Raw genomic sequence first — 23,746 nt, forward strand, 5'->3', positions numbered from 1 at the left:
GGCACCCCTGGATCGCTGCTGGGATCGCTGCTGGCAGGAGCAGGGCTGGGGCAGGGACAGGGACAGGAGCTCCGGGCAGCAGCGCTCCCAGGGCCAGCAGGGCCACAACCAGGGGACATCCCGCCCTCGGGGGACGTGGAAGGAATGTCACCTTCAGTGTGGCTGCCATGGACGGGGAAGGAGCGGCCAGCAGCAGGAGTGAGTGCGGGCTGGCTTTGGGGAACGGGAGGGGCTGCAGGGCTGTGACAGGCAGGGACAGGGACACGGTGGCAGGGTCCAGCCCTGTGTGGTTTCTGTGCGTTTGTGGCTCCTCCCTCCCCAAATGCTATTTTCCCTGCAGGTGCTGGCACAGCTGTGAGAGCCCCCCGGCCGTGGAGGTCACCGTTGTCCCCAGGGCTGCGAGGGGATCAGAAAGGGGAGCTGCCCTGCAAGGTACAGCCCTGGGGTCTGGGGTTTGGGGCTTGGGGTCTGCCATGCCACAGCTCCACCTGGGACAGGATGCATTGGTGGGGACAGGGATGCTTCTGGCTCTGCTTCCAGCTGGGATCTGGAGAGCAGCAGGACACCGAGGGGCCAGGACACCAAGCTTAGCCCTGGCCCTTGTGTCCCACGTGGTGGACACGGGAATGCACCAGGAAATGCAATGGGAAGGGGGAAAATGGGATTGTAACCCCAGTGCTGGATGCCAGGGGCTGGCGGGGCAGCCACTGTGGAGGAGCCAGGAGGGGACACGAGTGCTGGGATCTGGTGCCAGGCCCAGAAGCCAAGAGGACAGAGCCAGGTAAGGGGTCCAGGGATGGCTCCTGCCCCAGGCTGGAGCAGGAGGTGGCTCTGGAAGCCCAGGAGAGGATGGGCACCCTGAGGGCAGAGCTGGGGCTGTGGGTGACGGTGTCCCTGGCACAGGACTGGCCTGGCACTGCTGGGACACACCTGGGACACCTGTCACCAGTGCCACACGGACCTGCAGAGCACGGTGAGGTGACCTTGGGCTGGCACTGCTGCAGGTGGCAGGGACAGGCTGGGGTGGCTGCGCTGGCTCTGCTTTGCTGCTCCTGGGGTGATGGCAGGGCCAAAGCCGGCTTCTGGAAGAGAAAAAGGTGAGGGAATGGGAAAAGAGGAGGTTTCTGCAGTCTTGGCAGGGGCAGGGAGCCCGTGTGAGCCAGGAGCAGCTGGACAAGGAGAGAAGGAAAATAACAACTTTACAAGAAGAGAAACTGGAGCTGCTGGAGGTCAGAGCACTCCTGGTTTTCCAGAGGGGCCAGGATCACACGGGAGGGGCCGTGGGAAGGAGCACACACATCACACCCTGCCACAGCTCAGCCCCTTTTCCAGCATCCCATGGGAAACATTCCTGCCGCCCAAATTCCTACAGAGCCCAGCTGGATTTATCCACAGCGGGGTTTATTGAGGGACTGAGGCTTTTAGGAGAAGAATTTGTTGGGAAAACCACCCTTGTGGCCGTGGGCAGCCTGGGGTCAGTGTGTGCAGCTCAGAGGGTCCCTGGAGAGCCTGGGCAGAGGCAGGAGAGCTGGAATGTTGGGAAGGGCAGAGAAACAGGCAGGGCTGGAGGCTGGGTGAGAATTCCTGGGCACCGATCCTGGCCGGGATCCTGCCCTGAGCCCTCCGGGGCTGTGGGGTGGCCCTGGGCAGCCCAGGGTGACTCCGCTGGTCCTGCAGAGGCTGCGGGAGCTGGAGCGGGACAGCCGCCACCTCCTGCGGCAGCGGCTGCGGGTCCTGCACCGCCTGCAGGGGCTGCTGCAGAGGGACCGGGCCCAGAGCCTGCGGCTGCTCCGGGAGGCCATGGAACAGGTCCGGGAGGGGAGGGGAAGGGAAGGGGAAAGGGAAGGGGAAGGGGAAGGCCGGGACACAGCCAGCCCAGAGCCGGGGCTGTGCTGGGGATGGGCCAGGGCCCACAGCAGCTCAGATGTGCTGCTCGTCTGAGGCCACCCCAAGCAGAGGGGCTGCTGGGGACGGTGCTGTCGGGGGCACGGACCGCGCTGGGGGTGGCTCTGGGGACACAGGAGGGACCCCCGGGGGTCTCTGTCTCTTCTGCTCCAGCCCGGGGGCCTTCGGCTGTCCCTGGGAGCTCTGAGCTGGCTCTGAAGCTGCTCCAGGAGCGGCTGAGGGGGCAGAGCTGCCCTGATCCCTCTCCCTGTCCTGCTTCCTGCCCTGCCCCTCCAGGAGCCGCTCGGCAGCAGCGCCCAGTGGGAGCATCGCCCGAGCCGGGCCGGGGGCTCCGCGGCCCTGAGGAACGCCCCGGCACACGGCCCCCGGCCCGGCACTGCCCTGGCACCGGGCCCCTCGCCGGCAGCCCTCAGGTGGGTTCCGGGAGCTGCCCAGGGGATGGGGGGGGTCCCACTGGTGCGACCATCCCTCCCTCTATCTCTGTCCCCTCCATCCCTCCTGTCCCCTGCCTGTCCTCTCCGCTCATCGCTGCCCTCCCCAGCCGCGCTCTCCACGTGCTGCGGGGGCTCCGGCAGCAAATCCAGCGGCGCCTCGGGCAGTGGCAGGGCCTGGAGGGAGCCCTGGGAGCCGCCGGGCAGAGGAACGAGGTGATTTAGGGCTGGGAGGGAGGACATGGGGTGGGTGAGCCCCCATTGTCACCCTTGGGGCAGTGCCAGCCCCTGTGCAGGGCGCGGGCCCAGCCGTGTGTGTGTCCCTGTGCAGGACGGGGAGCACAGGCAGCGGCCACAGAAGGTCCCGGCTCCAGGAGCCCCGAGGGAGCCCCCGATCCAGGTCCTTCCCCGAGGCTGGGCTGGGGTTCAGGGGCCAGGCCTCAGGGGTTGGGGTCTCTGAGAGCCTCGGGGACCCCCAGATCCCCTCCAGAGGCTCCGTGCCCTGCTCTGCCTGCTGGAATGTCCATCGGGTGACTCTGTGTGTGTGTCCTGCCACTGCAGCTGCCCCGTGTCCATGGCTGAGCTCCAAGGCACGAGGAGCCAGGAATGTGTGGGCAGGATGCTCCTGGAGCTCCCAGCCCGGGCTGAGCTGCCCTTTCCCTCCCCTGTGCAGGGACAGAGGGAATGTCCCCATCCCGCCTCCATCCCAGGGCTCCCCCAGCCCGGCCGGGGCTCCCCGGGGCTCCTGCAGCACCTGCAGCACCTCCAGCACCTCCAGCACCACCTCCGCGAGCTGCAGCTGGAGCAGACCCAGAGCCCAGGGACCCCCCCTACCCTGGGGGCACCGCTGGGCACCAGGGCCAGGCAGGGGCTGGGGGCTCCCCCTGTGCCCCAGCCCCGCTGCTGACCCAGGGGAGCAAGGGGGGCTCCAGTGTGGGGCACAATTCCTGCTGGAACAGCACTGTGGCCCCAGGCAGTCCCACCACCATCAATCCGTGCCTCCCGGAGAGCCCAGGGCCTGTGTTGATCCTGGGGGAATCAGGAGGAATGGCCATGTGTGACGGTGTTCACAAGGGTTTTCAGATGAGGGAAGAGATGAGGATCTGACTCCATGTTTCAGGAGGCTTGATTTATTATTTTATGATATATATTATATTAAAACTATACTAAAAGAATAGAAGAAAAGGTTTCATCTCAGAAGGCTCGCTAAGCTAAGAATAGAAAGGAATGAATAACAAAGGCTTGTGTCTCGGACAGAGAGCTGAGCCAGCTGACTGTGATTGGCCATTAATTCCAAACATCCAACATGAGACCAATCACAGATGCACCTGTTGCATTCCACAGCAGCAGATAATCATTGTTTACATTTTGTTCCTGAGGCTTCTCAGCTTCTCAGGAGGAAAAATCCTAAGGAAATGATTTTTCATAAAAAGATGTCTGAGACAGCCATGAAATCCCAGGAAGCCTCTGCAGAGCCTGCCTGGATCAGGCTCAGGGCTCCCACATGTTCTTCCCACCCTGCTCCCATCTCCCACTCTGGGACAGAGCAGGGACTGGCTGGAGGTGACATTTCCTTTTCTGCTCCACCAGTTGGATATTTGGGGAAAACTCCAAGCAGAAAAGAAGGTGATACACTGACCCAGGCTGCTCATGGAAATCACCATCCCTGCAAGTTCCCAAAAACTGGGTCCATGTGGCACTTTGGGATGGGGTTTAGTGGGATTTGGTCAAAGGCTGGACTTGATGACCTTGCAGGTCCTTTCCAGCCTGAATGATTCCATGACTCTGAGTTTCCTGCCTGCACACTGAGGTCCCAGGTATGGAATTCCAGCAGGCAGAACCAAACTCCTGCAAATTCCCTGAGGAGCACCACGAGGTTGGGAGGGATCTTGGAGTGCCCTGGGACCAGTGGGATCTGCCCAGGCTGGGATGGCTGACCCTGGGACAGAGGTTTAATGAAAAAAAACCCAAGGGAATTGCTCTGTTTGGATGCTTTAATTTGGAAAAGGAGAAACCCATTCCTCACTCTGGGCAGATCTCCTTGGGAAATGCTGTTTTAACTGGCAGGAGAACATCCAAGGGAAATTTCTCCATGTGAAAAGGGGGAAATGGGAATCTCTTGCAGGATTTTATTGCTGTGCCTTGTTCCAGGGGGAGGGAGGGATGAGGATTGAAGGATCTGTGTGCTTCTTTTCCAATGAAAATAAAAGTGAAGTTTTTATGTTTCTCTGCAATGTGGGATCAGGGAAAACCTGGAATCCCTCAGGATGCTCAGCTGGTCCCTGGCTGAAGGTCAGGATTCATTATTTTCCTTTTAAGTTTTACAACCAGAGCAGTGTCACAAACACATTTTTATACAGAGCTTTTAATGGAACCCCAAATGTTTGCAGGGCTCCAGGAGTGTCTCTGCCACCCTCAGGGCTCCTGGACAGGTGGGTGACACCAAGGGACACAAACCTGATCCTGCAGCAGGAGATTGCTGGAGAAATGGTTCCCAAATCCCTGAAGGGTTCCCAAATCCCTGAATGGTCACGGCCAGGATTTCATCCTGGGGATTTTCTGCATTGTCTGAGTCCCAAGTGTTCCCTCAGGATGTCACAGAACCAGGGAATGCTGGGGGCACCTCTGGGGTGGTGGTGCAGGGACCCAGTTTTGGGCTGTAGGGACCCAGGTTTGGGCTGTAGGGACCCCAGTTTTGGGGTTGGGCGCCCAGTTTTAGGTTGCAGGGTCCTGGTGCTGGTGCCTGGTTCACGTCCATGTGCAGGGCCCTGGATCCTTTGGAGTCTTCCCACTGCCACAAGAACCTGAAGTTATTCCCCAGGGGAAAAGAAGGATAAAAAGGATGTGATTTGATGGAAGTCTTTTTTTTGGTTTGATCCTGGGGTGGGGTATGTCCCTTCCAATGGGAAGTGAGCTTGGGATGGAGTTTTAGAGCCCTGTAGTGCCGTTGGGATTTTGGAATCAATGGAACACTTTCCTGAGAGGCAGCAGACGGAGTTAGACTTGTACAAATATCCATCAATTCACCTTTCTCTCTATTTTTGCTATTTTTGGCCCTGGGATGCAGCTGGAATGTCTCACATGGGCACCTGCAGCCTCTGCTTTGCTCTGGAGCCACCCAGAGGGTCCCAGGCATGGCTTTGCTCCCTGGTCAAGGGAGAGGCTGCTGAAAACAGCAAAACAGCAAAACAGCAAAGCAGCAAACCAGATGGGAATTCCTCATCCTCTGCTCTGGAGCCAGGCTGGGAGAGCTGGGGGTGCTCACCTGGAGAGGAGAAGGCTCCAGGGAGAGCTCAGAGCCCCTGGCAGGGCCTGAAGGGGCTCCAGGAGAGCTGGAGAGGGACTGGGGACAAGGGATGGAGGGACAGGACACAGGGAATGGCTCCCAGTGCCAGAGGGCAGGGATGGATGGGATATTGGGAATGGGGAATTGTTCCCTGGCAGGGTGGGCAGGCCCTGGCACAGGTTGCCCATCCTGGATCCCTGGCAGTGCCCAAGGCCAGGCTGGACATTGGGGTTTGGAGCAGCCTCATCAGCCCCAAGTGAAAACAAACCTCCCAAATTCCCACTTTTCCTGGGCAATCCTGGTTCATCACCTCAAGCCCTTGGGGTGATGATGAACTCCAGCCATGCCACAGGGAACAGGGTGGGTTCAGCGAGGGATATTGACCAGCTGCTCATTAATTCCTGCTATTCCAAAGCAATATCAGCCTGGAAAAGAGCTTTTTATTCTCCTGGTTAATTATTACCCACAGTAATGAGGGTGCAGCAGTGCTGAACTAATGGTGCATTTGCTGTTTTCTCCTAACCCAGGAATTCCTGCAGGATGCTGCTCCAGCAGAGCGTTTATTCCCATTTTAAGACATTTTGTAACGAGTATTTTACTCCAGAGAGGAACTCTGCTTGGAAGGGGATTTTGGGGGTCCCACAGCAAAAATTCCCACCCAGCCTAGAGAATTCCAGTCCTTCCTCTCCTCAGGCTGCCATCCCCAAGGAGCCCTATTCCATAAGGAGTGTGTTCTGTTGAAATCCCATCATTTCCATGGAATGGCTGGGATTGCCGTTTAATCCTCCATCATCATTGCCCATTAAGCAGGGCCAATTAATTATCTTAATTTCAGCGTAATTAAATTTATTAGATGCATTTTGTACTCACACTGAACAAACCCTGTCATCATTTATGGCTCTGGCAGCCAATTATTGGGGTTTTCTTCTCATTCCCATTCTCCATGGATTCATCCAGCTAATTGTGAGGAATACCCACTTTTCCTGGGAAAATTGGGGTGGTGAGGGAGGAAAAGGAGGAAAATCACCATTGGCTGATCCTGGAAGTGCTGCCCATCCCTGGAAGAGCCCAAGGCCAGGTTGGATTTGGCTTGGGAGGGTGGAAGGTGTCCCTGCCCATGGCAGGGGTGGAATGGGATGGGATTTAGGTCTTTCCTTCAGAAATGTTCTTTCATCCATTATGGAAAGAGTAAGAGGAGAAAAACCCAAAGCAAACCCATCCACCCAAGCAGGAGCAAAGAAAATATTTTTCCACTTGGGTGATGTGAGGAACTGGATTGGAAATTGAATGGAAAAAGGAAATAAAACCAAAAGGAAACCACTGAAATCACCTAGAAAAAGATGGAAAAAGATGGGAAAAAAATAAAAACAAAGAGCAATATCTGCCACCATTGTGTTGGGGGATGAATGGGGAGAAAGGAGATGAAAGCTTTGCTGCCCTGCTGGGATTAAGGATTTTGACAGCCAGGGAGCAGCAGAGCAGGGAAATCACCTCAATTCCCAATCCCAGAGGGAAGGAATAGGGGGAAAAATCCCTTCGCTTTTCCCCCAGGAAAAAGTAAAGCAAAATAAATGTAAAATCTGGTGAAAAACTTTTCTAAACTTTACTGAATAAAAGGGAGAAAGTCTGAAATAGTTGAGGGGAAAAAATGGGAGAATAAATTAGAAAAACTGTGGAAACAAGAAAAAATTTATTTCATGGAACTTGGAGAGGAAGATCTCTGTTACAGCAACATTGCCACCAAACCAGGACACAGGGCTGGGAGAAGTCTGGGAATTATCCATGGAAAAGCCAAGGAGCGAGTGTGGAAGGGGCTTGGAGCCAACAAATGGAGCAGTTTGGGAGATCCTGGTGCCCTTCCCTTCCCAAAGCAGGCTCACACCCAGTTTTTAATGGGGAATTTCAATCCTCCCTCGAGTGAGGAAGGAACAGGATGCCAGCGTGTGAAGGAGCAACCTGGAGACATCGAGGCAGTGAGGAAGGAGTCCCAGATGGGAGGGATGAGGAGCTGCCTTGATTTTGGGGCTGGAATCCTCTTGTAAGCCATGGAGAAAGGATTCTTCTTCCCTATAACACATGAAACTATGGGGAGATGAAGTGTTCAAATTGTGGATATGAGCAAAGGCCTCCATGCTAGAGTAAGCAGATGTTGAAGCAGCTGTGATCTCATGAGAAGGTTAAACAGAGAGAGAGAGAGAGAAGAGTGATGAGACCCTGTGCGCCCAGGGAGAGAGGAAGAAGATCTCTGTTCCCAGGGATGAAGATGATTTTAGAAATAGATAATGAGAACCTTTGCCTTTGAACAGCTCATGTTTAAATTAGTACCCCATAAGTTGACATGGCCCAATGTGGGAAAAAACTGTGAAAATGGGAGGGACTTTTTGCAGAATTGCAGAATTCCTGTGTGGCTGCTGTTTGTGAGGAAATTGCAAGCCATGAACTGGTTTTTTTCTCTTGCGGAGAAGTCTCCATAACATTTACCAGAGGGATTTCTCTGCCTCAGTGAACTGCAGAAAGGCTGTTCTAGAGGTGGGAAACTGACTGAAATTTTAGGTTTTATTTCTTTACCTTGTCAGTGAGAAAGGAAAGGTTTTGGGGAGAAGTGTTCTGAGGGGTTTGTTTTGATTCTTATTACTTCTTTCTTTTAGTTAATAAAGTTTCCTTTATACCCTTTTAAAGTTTTGAGCCTGCTTTGCCTTTCTCCTGTCTCACAGCACAAAGTGAGTGCTCTGGGGTTGGTCAGCACTGACCCCACCACACTCGTTGGTGCTTTGGCTGGGGAATCTCAAAATTGGCGAGATCTCAAATTGGAGAACCAAAACCAACACATAAAATTGGAAGTTGTCCCTGCCCTCGGCAGGGCTGGGATTGGGTGGGATTTGAGGTCCCTTCCCACCCAGACCATCCCATGGTTCTGTGAAACCCTGGAGAATTCCTGGTGCTGGCTGGACACAGGTCAGTGAATTGTGACATCCGCCAAACCTTTTCTAATTGTGGGATACTCACAGAAGGCAGAGCTGTGGGATTCCCATCAGGAATTGCAGCCTGAACACCTTTGGGGGTGTTTTGGGGAAATTTTGGGGTGTTTAGGGAGGGGTCCTATTGGAATAAGTATCCCAATATAACCAGTTGGATGGTGCCTAGGCCAGTTCTGACCTTCGCTGCTGGGCCACAGGCAGCTCTGCGGTGTTATACCTCAAAGATACCTTGGCTGGCGGCAGAGTGCAGCGGGGCACAAGACAGGACTCCGTTCTCCTCAGGGGAGAGCTTCTGGCGATGGTGAAGAAAAGAAGGGAGCGGATTCTGCTAGAAGGTAGCCAGATGTTTATTCCATGAGCACAGATACGTCTGCACTGGGCTACTGCTGATAACAGAATGGGGCCGCATGGTCTCATTCACATTTTAAGCTCAGGACAGGGGAAGGGGAGGGGACAGGTGAGTCACCAACCAGGTGAAGGGGCAGGGTCTCCAGGTACTAGGGTCACCTATCACACGACGCCTTGCTGGTATGTTAGCCTGATTGACAGGGCACACTCAGCGAGGGGCGAGGGGGAAGGGAGAAGGTAAAACAGGATATTGCAACACACCACAACAGGGTCCCACCCCAAGGCTTAGGGGAGCACCCTTTGTGTGCTGCTGATTTGTAGGAGATGCCATTTGTAGGAAAAAATTTGCTTTTTACAACCACCTTTTTATTTTTTCTTTTAAAAATCCAATTCCCTGCAGGATCTGCATCCAATGGGTGCTGGAATCACTCAGAGCTCCTGTTTTAATGAGAACCCTGGAAAATCTGGCAACTAGGGAAGGAGCCAGAACAGCCCTGCAGTCACTGCACTGGAGCTGCAGCTGCAGCTCAGAGCACAATCCAAGTCCCAAACAATCAGAAAATTCCCAGAACAGCATCCTGTGCCTTCCTTCCCATGGACACGCACAGAGGATCCATCCTGCCTAAAATCAGTGGGATAAAAGCAAATTTGGGGTTAAAAGCAAGGCTGGGGTTAAAGCTGGGCATTGAATCTCTCTGATAGTAAAAGATTTTAAAATCATAGAAAATTTGGGGAGTTAGGAAGAAAGTTAGGCTTAGTAGGGCCTGGGAAAATGTTCAAGGTAGGCCTGGGAGATGTTAGGCCTGGATCATGTGAAACTGCACCTGTGTAACCAGTACATGATAAATGATATCATTGTTAGATGTGATGATTGCTTAGTACTTAGATAAAATTACTGTTTAATCTTAAGAAAGAATCATGAGAATCTGTGTTCAAAAGTTTGAGGGGGATCACCAGAAACCCATGCTTGGATGAAATCAATGTAAGTTTAATAATTAATATGTAAGTCATATAATGATAGAATATAAATATATAGCAATATAAATGATATAATATATCATTATATAGATTACATAATGATAGAATATAATTTTAGGATAGAAAGACTGTGTAAAGAAACAAAACCTAAAATTTCAGTCAGTTTACCACCTCTAGAGTAGTCATTCTCCAGTTCACTTAGGGAGAGAAGTCTCTCTTGTAAATGTTATGGAGATTTCTCCACAAGAAAACAGTTCTCTCATGTTTTTCTTCACAAATAGAATAAAAACACGTTCATCCTGAACCCATGGTGGGTCAGATTTGGGGTTGTGTCCCCTGACACCCAGGGCTCTCAATGAAAGCGCCTGCACGTCATCATTGTGTGGTTATGAGTTCCTGACATCTCCACAGTTTGCAGCTGGAGGGCAGTGGCACCTTGGGGTGGTGTTTGAGGGTCCCAGCATGAGGGAAGAGATGAGAATCTTGACTCCTCGTTTCAGAAGGCTGATTTGTTATTTTATGATATATTAAAATAATATATGTAATATATATTGATATATATAGCTTTAGTATATAACCATATATAGTAAAGCTATATATATCAAAATATATATAACTATATATTAAAGCTATATATGGCTTTAATTTATATGATATTATATTATATATTAAAGCTATACTAAAAGAATAGAGAAAGGAGACATCAGAGAGCTAGCAAGGAATAGAAAGGAATGGAATGATAACAAAATCTTGTGACTGACCAGAGAGTCACAGCCAGCTGACTGTGATTGGCCATTAATTACAACCAACCACATGAGACCAATCACAGATGCTCCTGTTGCATCCCACAGCAGCAGATAATCATTGTCTACATTTTGTTCCTGAGGCCTCACAGCTTCTCAGGAGAAAAAATCCTAAGGAAAGGATTTTCCATAAAAGATGTCTGTGACATTGGAGGCTCTGGGCTGATCCCGAGGGTTCGGTGGAAGCTTTTCCTATGGGGAATTCCCGCTCTGGACAGGGATGCTCTCTCTGCAGGGATGCTCTGCCCCACTAGATGGCAACTGCGCTCCGCACAACGCTCGGGAAGCTGCGGACGGGATAAAAACCCTTCCCTGGAGAGCCGAGGTGTTTCCTCCTCCCGAAACGGCGGGATCCAGATGTGCAGGCACAGCGGCACCGCTGGATGGTTTGGGTGGGCACAGCTGGCTCTGATGAGCGTTCCTGGCACATCCCAAAGCCGCCAGCCTCCCTTTCCCTGGGAAAGCTGCTCCTCCCAAACGCTGCCTTTGGGATTTCTGCCAGCCTGAGCCGGGGGATCTCTGCAGGAGCACGGAGGGGAGGAAGGGCTCCTGCCGGGGCTCAGATCCACAGGATCCTCCCCACAATCCGTGTCTCGGATCCACACCTTGGGTGGAACACCCTAAAGCCAAAGCCTGGGCCAGGACTTGTCAGAAAATCCTGGAATAGCCTGAGTTGGAAAAGACCCACAGGGATCACTGATCCAGCCCCTGTCCCTGCCCAGACCCCCAACAGCCCCACCCTGTCCATCCCTGGCAGTGCTGCCCAAAGGCTCCTGGAGCTCTGGCAGCCTCGGGGCCGTGCCCATTCCCTGGGCAGTGCCCAGCACGGGACATCTGTGACCCCCAAAGATGGATAAGGAACAATTTCCCCTTTTTCCCGGCATTTCCATGTTTCCAGGTCTCTCCCCATCCACCACTTCCAGCTTGGCCCTGCTCTCAGGTGGGTTTGAGCAGAGCAGATCTACCCCAGAGCACATCCTCCATCCCAGGGGAACTCCACTTGGATCCTCCCCACACAGCCAAAGCAACGTGAGGAAAAATCCCCTCCATAAACCAGGAGATTTCCACGTCCAGCTTCTCTGGGAGTTGCAGAGCAGGACACACTGCTGTCCTTTGTGTTCATCCTTCAGAGCAGGACACACTCCTGTCCTTGCTGGCACCTCTTGGGCCACTCCTGCTGCACAGAGGCTGCTTTAACCCAGCTCAATCCTGCTTGGAGCCAAAGCAGGAGGGAATTGCACCCCACCCTCCATGATCCCCATTCCTGCAGCACAGGGCAGGTGTTTCCCTGAGGTGTTCCCTCTCCCTGAGGCATTGCTGGGTCCTGTGCACCTGGAAAAGGGGAAAAACGGGGCTGGGAAAGTGTAGAGCACTGCAGGAATGGATCCTGATCCTCACTGGCATTCAGGGTGGCTCACACGGAGGCCAAGGAGAAACCTGAGGCTGCTCTGACCTCCAGAGCAGGGGAGGGAGGCACCAGAGGAGCAGTGGCACCTTCAGCGAGGTGACACGGTGACAGGAATGTTAATGCTGGCACAGCTCCCTCTCCCAGGTAGGAAGTGCTTCCAGCAGCACAGCAAATCCAATTTCTGCTGGATACAAATTCCACCAAGCAGCCAAAGCCTCAGTGAGACTCCCAACGAGGCTGGAATTGAATTCCAGCTGTGGGAGATAGGGAGCAGCTCCAGCTGGGAGGAGATGGGAGCCTGGGACAGGGGCGGGGAGATTTTGGGAGCACAACTGGGGCTCTTGGAGGAGGAGAAGAGGATGGAGGAGAAACTGGATCTGCCTGGGGGAGAGCAGGGGGATGTGGGGCAAGCTGGAGCTGGGTCTGCCCTGGATCCCTGGAAGTGGCCAAGGCCAGGGGCCACTGCTGCCTCCTGCCCTGCCTGGTGAGCAGCACGTGGAATCATGGAATGGGTTGGGTGGGAAGGGACATTAAACTCATCCAGTGCCACCCCTGCCATGGCAGGGACACCTCCCACTGTCCCAGCCTGGCCTTGGGCACTGCCAGGGATCCAGGGGCAGCCACAGCTGCTCTGGGCACCCACACTTCCTTCACTCAGGGCCTTTCTCACCCTCTGGTCTCTCCATGAATCCAGGATCCCTGGGATCTTGAAGCTGGAGCCCATCTTCAGAGCTGGAGTTCTGCTGGCCAGATACTCAGGGAAATCAGGGATCCAGGATCTCAGGTATACTCAGGGAATTTGGATCATGCCTTCCCAAATCCAAGCCTCCTAAAGCATTTTTCCACAAGAACAAAGAGATTTAGGGCTCAGAGGATCCCAGCCTGTGAGCATTTTCTACCCTTGCCTTCCCCTGGATGCTGCAGCCATTACAAACCCCAGCTCACCCTGACAAAGCAGCACCCTGTGGAAGAAACAATTCCTTCTCAACATCCCGTCCAAATCTCTCCCCTTTTAGTTTAAAACTTGCTCTTTCACCCTCTGCCCTTGTAAAAATTACTCCTTCATGAATTCTTGGCTGCTGTTCCTGCAGGATCTGGGTTACCCCAGTGGTTATCCAGGAAAAAGGAGGCAGCAGAGAAAGGAGGAATGGATGGACCAACACGATTTCAAGCCCTGGATCCTCCATGAGGATCATCCTCCACACCATCCTGTGACGGTGTTCACAGGGGTCTGACGGTGTTCACAGGGGTCTGAGGGAAGAGATGGGGATCTGACTCCATGTTTCAGAAGGCTTGATTTATTATTTTATGATATATATTATATTAAAACTATACTAAAAGAATAGAAGAAAGGATTTCATCAGAAGGCTAGCTAAGAGAAAAAGAAGGAATGAATAACAGTGTCCAAGCCAGCTGACTGTGATTGGCCATTAATTACAAACAACCACGTGAGACCAATCACAGATGCAGCTGTTGCATCCCACAGCAGCAGATAATAATTGTTTACATTTCGTTTTTGAAGCTTCTCAGTTTCTCAATCTTCTCTTAAAGAAAAGATTTTTTATAAAAGATGTCTGTGACACCATCCACAGGACCCTGCATCCCTCCAGTGCCCACTGGAAGTTCAGGCATTGCCTTCCAGGGGAATTTTCTGTCCCAAACACCCCTGAGTAGGAAGCTGGAATAATCCAAAGGGCAGAATGAAGAGGGTCCAACTGCAGCAGAGAACCAGCTGCAGGTTTACAGGAAAAAGGAATTTCCAGGAATCCTCAGTGTGGAAACCTTGATGGGGGCCAGGAAATGTGGCTCCAAGGATGTCTGGGTGGGTGAAGCTCTAAAACAACCCGAGAAAATAAATGGTAACACTCGGGTGGTGCTCACTGCAGAGCTCCAGAGGAATCCAAGGGTGAAATGGCTGAGCCATTAACAGCATTAACTCTGCTCTGAGAGCTCCCACTTAACATTTCCTCACCATCAGAGGGAAAGGAAGCAGTGAGATCTTGATTGGAAAAAATGTTCCTGAGCAGCTCCAGGAGCAGCAGATTATTAAAAGTGATGTGCAAATGAGGTGGAACTGCACTAAGGAGGGAACTGGGGAGTAGGGGTGAGCAGCTCCTGGCAAATCCAACCAGGATTTTGCCCTGGAGTTTCTGAGGGAGCAGCAAGGGAGGAGATCAGGGGGCCCAGAGATCCAATGGGCATAAACCTACTTGACTTTCCTAAAGATTTTACCAAGTTCTTTAATCAAAGGACCTGTCATAACTTCAAAGACACAGGGGCATGGAGTGGCCAGGACAAAGGGATGGATTAAAGGTGAAGGAAGGAAGGTTTAGATTGAATATTGGAAATAAATTCCTCTCTGTGAGGGTGGGCAGGCCCTGGCACAGGGTGCCCAGAGCAGCTGGTTCTGCCCCTGGATCCCTGGAAATGTGAGGTTGGACATTGGGGCTTGGAGCAGCCTGGGACAGTGGGAAGTGTCCCTGCCATGGCACTGGATGAATTTAATGTCTCTTCCCACCCAAACCATTCCATGGTTCTGTGAAATCTTGGAGAATCCTGAAGTCCCTATGAAATGAGAAGGAAATTTCTGCCAGAGGTGATCAGGACAAAGATGGGGAGCAGGGGAGAGGAGGAAGAGTTCAGGCCCCACAGGGTTGAGCTCCACAAGACTTGGCCTTCAGAATGTTTGAAAGTCTGAGCTCCAGACCGAGCCCACAGCTGAGACAGGAGCAAAGGTGAAATCAGAGCCCGATTGTCCCATGGTTGTACAGAAAACACAATGAATTCTGAGTGAGCGCCTGTGAGAAAAGAGCTGGGAGAGCCTCAGCCAACAGTGAAGATGAGACACCATGGCTATGGAATTTACAGGGAGCCCTGATGAGGGGAGAGAATGATGCATCTGACTCCATTGATATCAGAAGGCTAATATATTATATTATATTATATTATATTATATTATATTATATTATATTATATTATATTATATTATATTATATTATATTATATTATATTATATTATAATATTATTATATTATATTATATTATAATATAATATTATTATATTATATTATATTATAATATTATTATATTATATTATATTATATTATATTATATTATATTATATTATATTATATTATATTATATTATATTATATTATATTAATATTATACTGTATTACATAATTTATTCTAAATTATATTACACTATATTACATTACTTCTAAACTGAATCTGCCTTGCCCTCAGCCCTGCACACACTGCACTGAACTGCTCTGACTCTTGTGACTGTCAGTGACAGTCCTGACGCACACACACACACCTGGCCCTGACAGGCCAAGGAAACAAAACACCATAACTGTGGGTAAACAATCTCCATATTGCATTCTACTTTAGCCCAAACACAGGCACAGCAAATGATAAGAATTGTGTTTTTCCTTTCTCTGAGGTTCAGAGAATGTGAAACCCAGAAATATTCTTGGGAAGAATTGTGCCTTGCTTTTCTCTGTGAGGAGGAATGTGGCCATGCAGGGCCAAGCCTGGACTGAGAGCTCCAGGAGCTGCTTCCATGTGCTGGTTGTTCCATGATCTCTGCACCCCTCTGGCTCCTGGATCACCCCAGATATTCCTGCCTGGCTCTCATTCCTGGAGCAGCAGTAATCACGATGGGCAGTGCTCAGGGAGAGCAGCACCAGCCTGGCGGGATGAGAATTCCCTGTCTCCACCTGCCTGTGCCCTGGGGATTCCCTTTGGCCTCTCTTTAATAGCTCTGCACCCAGCAATGCCTGGTTTTCCTTTTTCATTGCTCCTCTCATAAATCCTCTGCCCTGTGCCTCTGGAAGTTGGGATGAGGACAGGGAAGACTCAGATTTCCTCCTTGCAGCTGAACCTCTGTGTTTTACCAGGACGGTTCCTTTTCATTCCCTGCCTGTCCCCACCATTCAATTTTCCAATTTTTCTGACCCTGCAAAGAGCTGTGCTGACATTTCCTCAGAAATGTCCCTCATCCCTCCAGCCCTCCTGCCTGAGTGGGGATTCTCAGAGCCCATTATGCTCTATTTGGAGCATAATGTTTGTTTTCCCTGTGTGCATCCATTTCCATTTGTCTCCACTGAATTCCAGCTGCTGCTCTGTCACCCTCTCACTCACCATTACGAGCTCCTGCAGGCTCCCCCTGCCTTTCCACCCTCAGTAACTCAGCCCTGCAAATCTGGCCATGATTCCATCCACGATTCCATCCCTTCCTTCACAGACCATGGAGAGGTGTCCTGCCTTCAGCAGAGATCCCTTCACAATCCACCTCCTTGCACTCCAGGAATCAAATGCTTATTCCTGTCCTGTGCTTCCTGCTTTTTTGGACATTTTAGAAGTGTTTCTAGACCTTTTAAAAGAGTTTTTAGCCATTTTTTAGCCATTTTTGAGCCACTTTAGACATTTATCTGTGAGAACTTTCTCTTATCATCTCCAAGGCTTTGGGGAGATCCTGTTCCTGCTCCAGCAGCAGATTCCTGAGCCTGATGAGGTGTCCAGCACCCCTTGGTGAAGCTTTCCCCAAACCCTCTCCCATTTTTCCCATGGGCCCATGCAGGATTTCACCACTTGCAGTTTTTCCCAGCAAATCCAATTCCTGCTGCATGAAGAAAGAGGGTTTTTGTTTGTTTTGACCTGGATTCCTGCTTGCTTCCCCTTTTCCTTCTTCAGGAAGAGAACCAAAAGCTGAGTCCTTGATGTCCTCTCATGATTTTGTTGACTTCTCCCATAGCTTTGTTGCAGCAAATCCCTTTTCTCTGTTGGAGAATCTCCTGCTCCAGTTTTTCTCACCATTCCAGACCTTTGACCACCTCCTTGTGCCCCTGTTTTCCATGGAATGGGATAGAAGGGATCCTAAAAACCACCTTGGTCCCTGTGTCTGAGGTGAGGAGGTGACAGCAGCACCAGAGGCCAAGGACACGGCCCAGCCGAGGATTTACCTGGCACTGGAAGTGCATTCCCATGGATCAGAGCACTTCCATGGATCAGATCATTTCCATGGATCAGAGCACTTCCATGGATCAGATCATTTCCATGGATCAGATCATTTCCCATGGATCACATAATTTCCCATGGATCAGATCACTCCCATGGATCAGATACCTTCCATGGATCAGATCAGTCCCATGAGTCAGATAATTTTCCATGGATCAGATCACCTCCATGGATCAGATGATTTCCATGGATCAGATCACCTCCATGGATCAGATCATTTCCATGGATCAGATCACTCCCATGGATCAGATCCCTTCCATGGGTGAGATAACTTCCCATGGATCCGATAATTTCCTATGGATCAGATCCCTTCCCATGGATCAGATAATTTCCATGGATCAGAGCACTCCCCATGGATCAGATGACTCTTATGGATCAGATCATTTCCCATGGATCAGATCACTCCCATAAATCCAATAATTTCCCATGGATCAGATTCCTTCCATGGATCAGATCACTCATATGGATCAGATCATTTCCCACAGATCAGATCATTCCCATGGATCAAATCCCTTCCATGGATCAGATAATTTTCCATGTTTAGATAATTTCCCACAGATCAGATCATTCCCATGGATCAGATCATTTCCCATGGATTACATAATTTCCCACAGATCAGGTAATTTCCCACAGATCACATAATTCTCATGGATCAGATCACTCCCCATGGATCAGATCCCTTTCATGGATCAGATCATTCCCATAGATCAGATCATCCCCACAGATCAGATAATTTCCCATGGATCAGATCGCTCCCATGGATCAGATCACTCCCACAGATCACCACCATTCCCCCCAGGGTTTTCCAGGAGCCACCACAGGCTGTGTTTCCATGCCTGACTCTGGATTTGCTCCCTGACAAAGGATTCCCCTCCACCCCAGAGCTCTGGGCTCTGCTCTGTGATGCATCCTGTGATTTACAGAGCTCCTCTCCCTGCCCAGGGCTCCCTCTCCTTCCCCCATCATTTCACAGCCCCTGGGCCCCCATTTCTCTTCCCAAACCAATCTGCAGCCTTGCCCACTGGGTTGCTTTGCTCCCTGCCTGGCAAAGGCATCCATTCCATTCCATTATTAATTTTGGCACTTTTTAAAGCAGGATGTCAAGCCCTAAATCACATCCCAGCCACAAGAGCACAGTGATGCCCATGACCTGTGTTCTGGCTCGGGTCGTCTTTCAGGGGACACTCAAATGCTGCATTATTTGGTGCCTGATGGGGTTTCCACAGCCTCTTTATAACATTTCAGTGGTCATTTGCTGCAGAAAATGGTCCCTCACAGGAGGCTGGAGGAGATTTGTGCCGGGCACTTGGCTCCGAGGAGCAGCAAGGAGATGCAATCAGGGATAAAGCTCTGCTATTGCAAGAGATAAAAAGAATATCTGGGCTGCTTGGGCTGAGCTGCCACCCTTTACAAAGTGGATGCAACCTCTGTTTCCATCCTCAAGGTGGTTTTTTCCCCTATTGAGCTGGTAATGGCTCCTCTGGAACCTTTGCAATGGAGGTTTCCTTACCAAGTGACCTGTGAAAGATTTCACTGAAAGCTCCTCCCAGAGCCAGAGAATTGATTTTCAAAAGTCTCAGCAATTCCTGTGAGAGAGAGAGCAGCTCTCCAGGGCTCCTTGTTTTTGAGAAATTCCAGCATAGAGACAGCAAGGGAAGGCCCCTTGCCCACGGAGACAGAGTTTGGCTGCCAATATCCCCATAATTTTGTTTCCTCAGGAGCAGCACTGCTCCCTGCTGACCCCTCTATATCACCCCTCAGAAAGGGAGGGGACCCTACAGACCATTTATGTATCAAACCCGTTGTCCATTCCTCAAGGAATATTTTAAAAAAACACAGAACAGAACGTGGCCCCTGTTCAAAGCCCTCCTGTGGGAGATAAATTGTTGGTAGGCACAAAATCCATGTGGGGAGCAGAGACCCAAAGGATCCCAGAGGGCCAGAACTCAGTGCTTGCATTTGTTGAAATCGTTTTCCCAATGGATGCAGCCTCCTGCTTTTCAAAGCCAAGGGTGCTCCCAAACCCAGCCCTGTGGCTCTGAGCTGCCTGCAGGAGGGTTTGATTTATGGAGGCACGAGGGAAATGCTGACAGGGAGCATCGGGCTGACCACACAGAGCCTTTCCTGAGATGTGATCAGAAATTCCTGTTTGACCCTGTGCACTCACCCATCCCCTCAGCAATGGCTGCAGCAGGCTTGGAGCTGACTTTGGGCTGAGCTTTTCTCCCTGAAACTCATCCCATGATGGCTCTGAATGTCTCAGGCCTGCACTTTGTTCCTGTCCTTGCCCCTCACAAGGTGTCCCACCGTCACTTTGGTTTTTTAAGGTTTTCTAAGCCTTCTGATGCTGACATTCTTGTAGTGAACTTTCTCACATGCTTTCTGTAAATAACTCATTGTTTTGCATTCCTTTATGGAGGAGGAGAAAGTTGATGGACTGTTGGTCTGTCCAGTGTCATTGGAGAGGTGGCACTGTCACCCTCCAATCCACTGTCACTCTTGGAAAACTATAAATGTTGGAGTCAGAAAATAAACTTCCTTTTTTTCTTTACCTTGAGAACAGCAGTGTGAGCTTGTGCTCTTTTGTGTCCTATAGAGACACCCTGGCACAGGGAGCTGGGGGACAGCCCTGTTTTCCCTGTTTTCCTTGTTTTCCTGCCAAGGGTTAATTCCCCCTTCGGTGCCAGACCCAGGAGAAGTTTCCAGGAGCAGCACCCACGCCATATGCCCAGGATTTAGCTTTATAATCATCCTGGCTTTAGCAGCAAAGCTGGAAAGAGAAGCATTTCTGTGTTTATTAGACATAAGAAGATCTCTGTGGTTCGGAATCCACAGGGCTGAAAATGGGAAAAAGAAAAAGGAAAAAAACCCACAACAACAAACTCTTTGATAAGCCTGAAAGATTTAAGAGCTGGAATCTGCATCTGTGTTGCCCAAAATATCTTGGATAAAGCTGCTGGGATGGGGGAGCCATGTGAGCTGTGCCACCCTGCTGGTCCCACCCAGGAGCAGCAATCCCTTCATCCTGCCAGCATCACTTTCAAGTGCAGTCTAAGCCCAGGCTGTTTGTTTTCACTCATTGTTTTCTCCCCTAAATGAATCCTGATTCTCCTCAGGGAGAATCCCCAGCAGGTGTCAAGAGCATGCAGGCGTCTCTTCCTCCCCCATGTCGAGGAAATTAATTTTGTGGTTGAGTTTTTTTTATTCGCATAGAAAACAGCACAGAGGGGGTGTTCCCTTCCCCACCCCACCCCAAAACAGGAACCACAGAATGATAGAATTGGGTTGGAAGGGATCTTAAAACCCTTCCAGTCCCACCCCCTGCCCTTCCAGCATCCCAGCCCCATCCAGCCTGGCCTGGGACATCCCAGGGATCCAGGGGCAGCCCCAGCTGCTCTGGGGCCCTCAGGGATGTCCCTGCTCCACCAGCCTGAAGGGTTCTTTGATGTCTCCCACTGTGGAGAATCCAGGGATCCCAGAGTGTTTTTATTCCTGTTAGTATCCTGAAAACAAAAGGGCTACAAATGAGAATAAACTCACCAAACACTGATGGCATTTTCATGGCTGTGCTTGAGGAATTGTCCCTCTTGTCCACAGAATGCTCCTGCTTGCCTCAGCACATCCCTGGGTGCTGGCACAGGGTGACCTGGCAGGTTCTGCAAGCAAATATCCAGAAAAATAAAATTGGAAAAACCCCCCATGCTCCATTGCTGGCTTTGTAAAAGTCTTCTAACGTGACCTGGCTCCAGCAATGGCCTCATTTTTCTTTCCCACACTCTCTCCTCTGCTCCTCTGCCAGAGGATTTGTCCTTTAAAGGTTCATTGGGGCTCAGATGTGGCCTCAGGCCAAGGCTGGTGCAAGTCTGAGGTGTTGTGGCTGCTTCAATAACTCAGACTGGGCTGAAGCTCAGGGGTGAGGGCTCAGTGCTTCCTGGGAATCAGCTCCCTCTGGAACCACCCCCACACCAGGAATGGCTGGAATTAAACAGATCTCACCAAAGCTTTGGGTTGCTTCTCTGCGTTGTGGTGAAGGAGAACCCAAGGGGTGGGAGGGACCCTTGAGCCTTGTGTCCATTCCCTGCAGGGTTTCACAGCTCCAAAGCTCCTGTTACACACATGGGGCTATTTTAGGCCAGTTCCTGCCAGTTTTTGCTGTCCTGTCACTGTCACCATGCTCCTGGACATGGACCATGGGTGGTGAGCGCGCCAGAGAGGTGGGAATTATTTTTCCAGGTGATGAGGTTTGGTGTCATAAATTGTTCCCCTTCTTAAAACCATCAATGAGCACTTACAGCCCTCAGGCAATGTTTTTGCAGAAAGTCACACATTTATCCTTTGGAAACCCCTCTGGAACACTTTCCCAGTGTGCTAGAGGTCCCTGGAGCCACTCAAGCCTTTGGTCACCTGTGCCAGGTGTCCCTGAGCAGCCCCACACTGGGAATGGGGCAGGGAGCTGATGGAAGCAGGCCCTGGATGTGCTGGTTATCCTTCAGGAATATTGACTTAAAATAAACCTTTTATGCATATTCTATGCCAATATTCAAATAAATTTGGGAACAAGATCTTGTTAAATTTTTCAACCTTCTCCCTTCAGGAAAGTTTAAAATGTTTAATTGTAGATTCCTTTCTTCCCACTGTCCTCAATAAAGTCATGGGCTTGGAGTTAGAGATTTCCTATCTTTTACATTTAAAGGGATCAATCTTTTCCCATGGATCCCCCTGGCTGTGTTTTCCCCCCTGAGCCAAGTTTTCCTCTCCACCATTCTCTTTCTCCACCCCTGGGAGGGCACTGGGGCTTTGCTGGAGGGGAATATGTGACTTTTGGGTGAAAACATCCAATGTGGAACTGTTCCTGCATTCCCACCCCTCCCCATGCTCTTCCCTGCTTTCCTCAATCCCATTTGTAGCTGGGAGATGCCAAAGTGCAAACAAAGGATCCTGGTGTGGGGAAAATGCTTGGGAATCCCCCAAGCTGCCTGGGATTGCAGGATCTCCTTCCTTCCCACCCAAATCCCACACTGAAGGAGGCTGATTCCAGAGTGAGATTCAGTAAAGTTGATTTGGACCCTGGCTGGGCATCTGTGCTTTGTTCTAAAGCAAAACTCCTGAACCGAAAAATTAATTCTTTCCATGTCACATTTATTATCCCCTCCTTTATTTTTGCATAAATTCCATATTGTGGTCAAGCTTGGATTCTCCACGCTGGCTGCATTGCCATTTATCACCTGGCTGTACAGGACAGATTTTAAGTGGCATTCCTTCAAAATACTGCTGGGAGTTTCACTGGGGGTGGCTTCTCTCCCATTTTTGGGTCCCTCATTCTCACTGGGCAGAAGGGACAGGATCAATTTCCATAGTGAGGCTGGTTTTTAAAGGAAAACCTTTCCCAAATTAAACCTCTCTCTCTTTTCTGCTTGGTTTGATCTACAGCCCTTGGACATCTCTGATTGCCCTCCCTGGATCAGGAGTATCCCCCAAAGGTCATCAAGTTGTGCCAAGTTGCCACAAGTTCCTGGGAGGCTGCTGGGAAAGTCAAAATCCTCCTGAATGATCCCGAGCCAGGTGTGCCTTAAATCAGCCCAAGGATTTGGCAGGTGACACAAACTGCTGCTCAGGGACAGGGAGGTTTCGCAGAAATTGGAATTATGTGACAAAAGGGCCCATGGTGAACATTGATTTTAATATTGGTAAATGCAGGAAAGGCCTTTGCCATTTTTAGGGGATGAAGTTTATCCTTGGGAAGGGGGGGCTGTGCCCTCAGGAGAAAATCCTGGGAGGGGTCTGAGGGTGCAGAGGCCCAAACAATGTGCAGAGCTGGTCCCTGAAAATGCAGGTGGTGATCACCAATGAGAGAAAAAAGATGGGAAAAGGGACAGAGGAAAATAGTGATGGCCTTGCACAGAAAATGTTACAGCTATTTTCCTTTATTGTCAGCAGCAGATGAGTGCCCTCAACCCATAAATAGAAATAAATTGCTGAAAAGTGGAAGATCACGAAATCATAGAATTGCAGTGGTGTTTGGGTTGGAAGGGACATTAAAACCCCTCACATCCCACCCCTGCCATGGCAGGGACACTTTCCCCTGTCCCAGGGTGCTCCAAGCCCCATCCAGTCTGGCCTTGGGCACTGCCAGGGCCTTTCCACTCACACAGGACTGGTGAGGTGAGGGGCAGGCAGGGCTTTGGTGGGACAGGAGGAGAGGAGACCTCACCAGGAAAGCATTCCTGCAACCTTGGCCCCAGGAATTGCTGCCCAGAGCAGCTGTGGCTGCCCCTGGATCCCTGGCAGTGCCCAAGGCCAGGCTGGGCATTGGGGCTGGAGCAGCCTGGGACAGTGGGAGGTGTCCCTGCCATGGCAGAGGGTGGGAATGGTGGTGAACTTTAAGATCCCTTCCCACCCAAACTATTCTGTGATTCTGAGTGGTGACTGAAACAGGGAAAACTGAAAATCCTGGATAAAATGGAGCATTTTCTACCCTCTTCTGTACAGGCAGAGCGAGTGCAGAGCTCTAGGTAAAACCATTGACCCCCACAGGGCTGGCCCAGGGTTAGGGACAGCTGGTGTTGGCAGGGCTGGTATCCCATGGAT

General features: G+C 50.9%; 2 long non-coding RNA genes across 2 annotated transcripts; one reads left to right on the top strand and one right to left on the bottom strand.

Annotated features, from left to right (window-relative positions):
• The first annotated feature begins 2,252 nt into the window (after positions 1–2,252).
• LOC141731159 (uncharacterized) lies at positions 2,253–7,451 on the top strand. Its single transcript, XR_012583105.1, has 4 exons — positions 2,253–2,318; positions 2,447–2,552; positions 2,668–2,736; positions 3,010–7,451. It is a non-coding gene; the product is annotated as an uncharacterized LOC141731159 (long non-coding RNA).
• On the bottom strand, positions 7,298–21,044 carry LOC141731160 (uncharacterized). Its single transcript, XR_012583106.1, has 2 exons — positions 20,699–21,044; positions 7,298–7,689 (listed from the first exon to the last, which is right to left on the bottom strand). It is a non-coding gene; the product is annotated as an uncharacterized LOC141731160 (long non-coding RNA).
• Between the last annotated feature and the right edge of the window lie 2,702 nt (positions 21,045–23,746).

The sequence above is a fragment of the Zonotrichia albicollis genome, chromosome 18 (assembly GCF_047830755.1).
Source record: "Zonotrichia albicollis isolate bZonAlb1 chromosome 18, bZonAlb1.hap1, whole genome shotgun sequence".
NCBI lineage: Eukaryota > Metazoa > Chordata > Aves > Passeriformes > Passerellidae > Zonotrichia > Zonotrichia albicollis.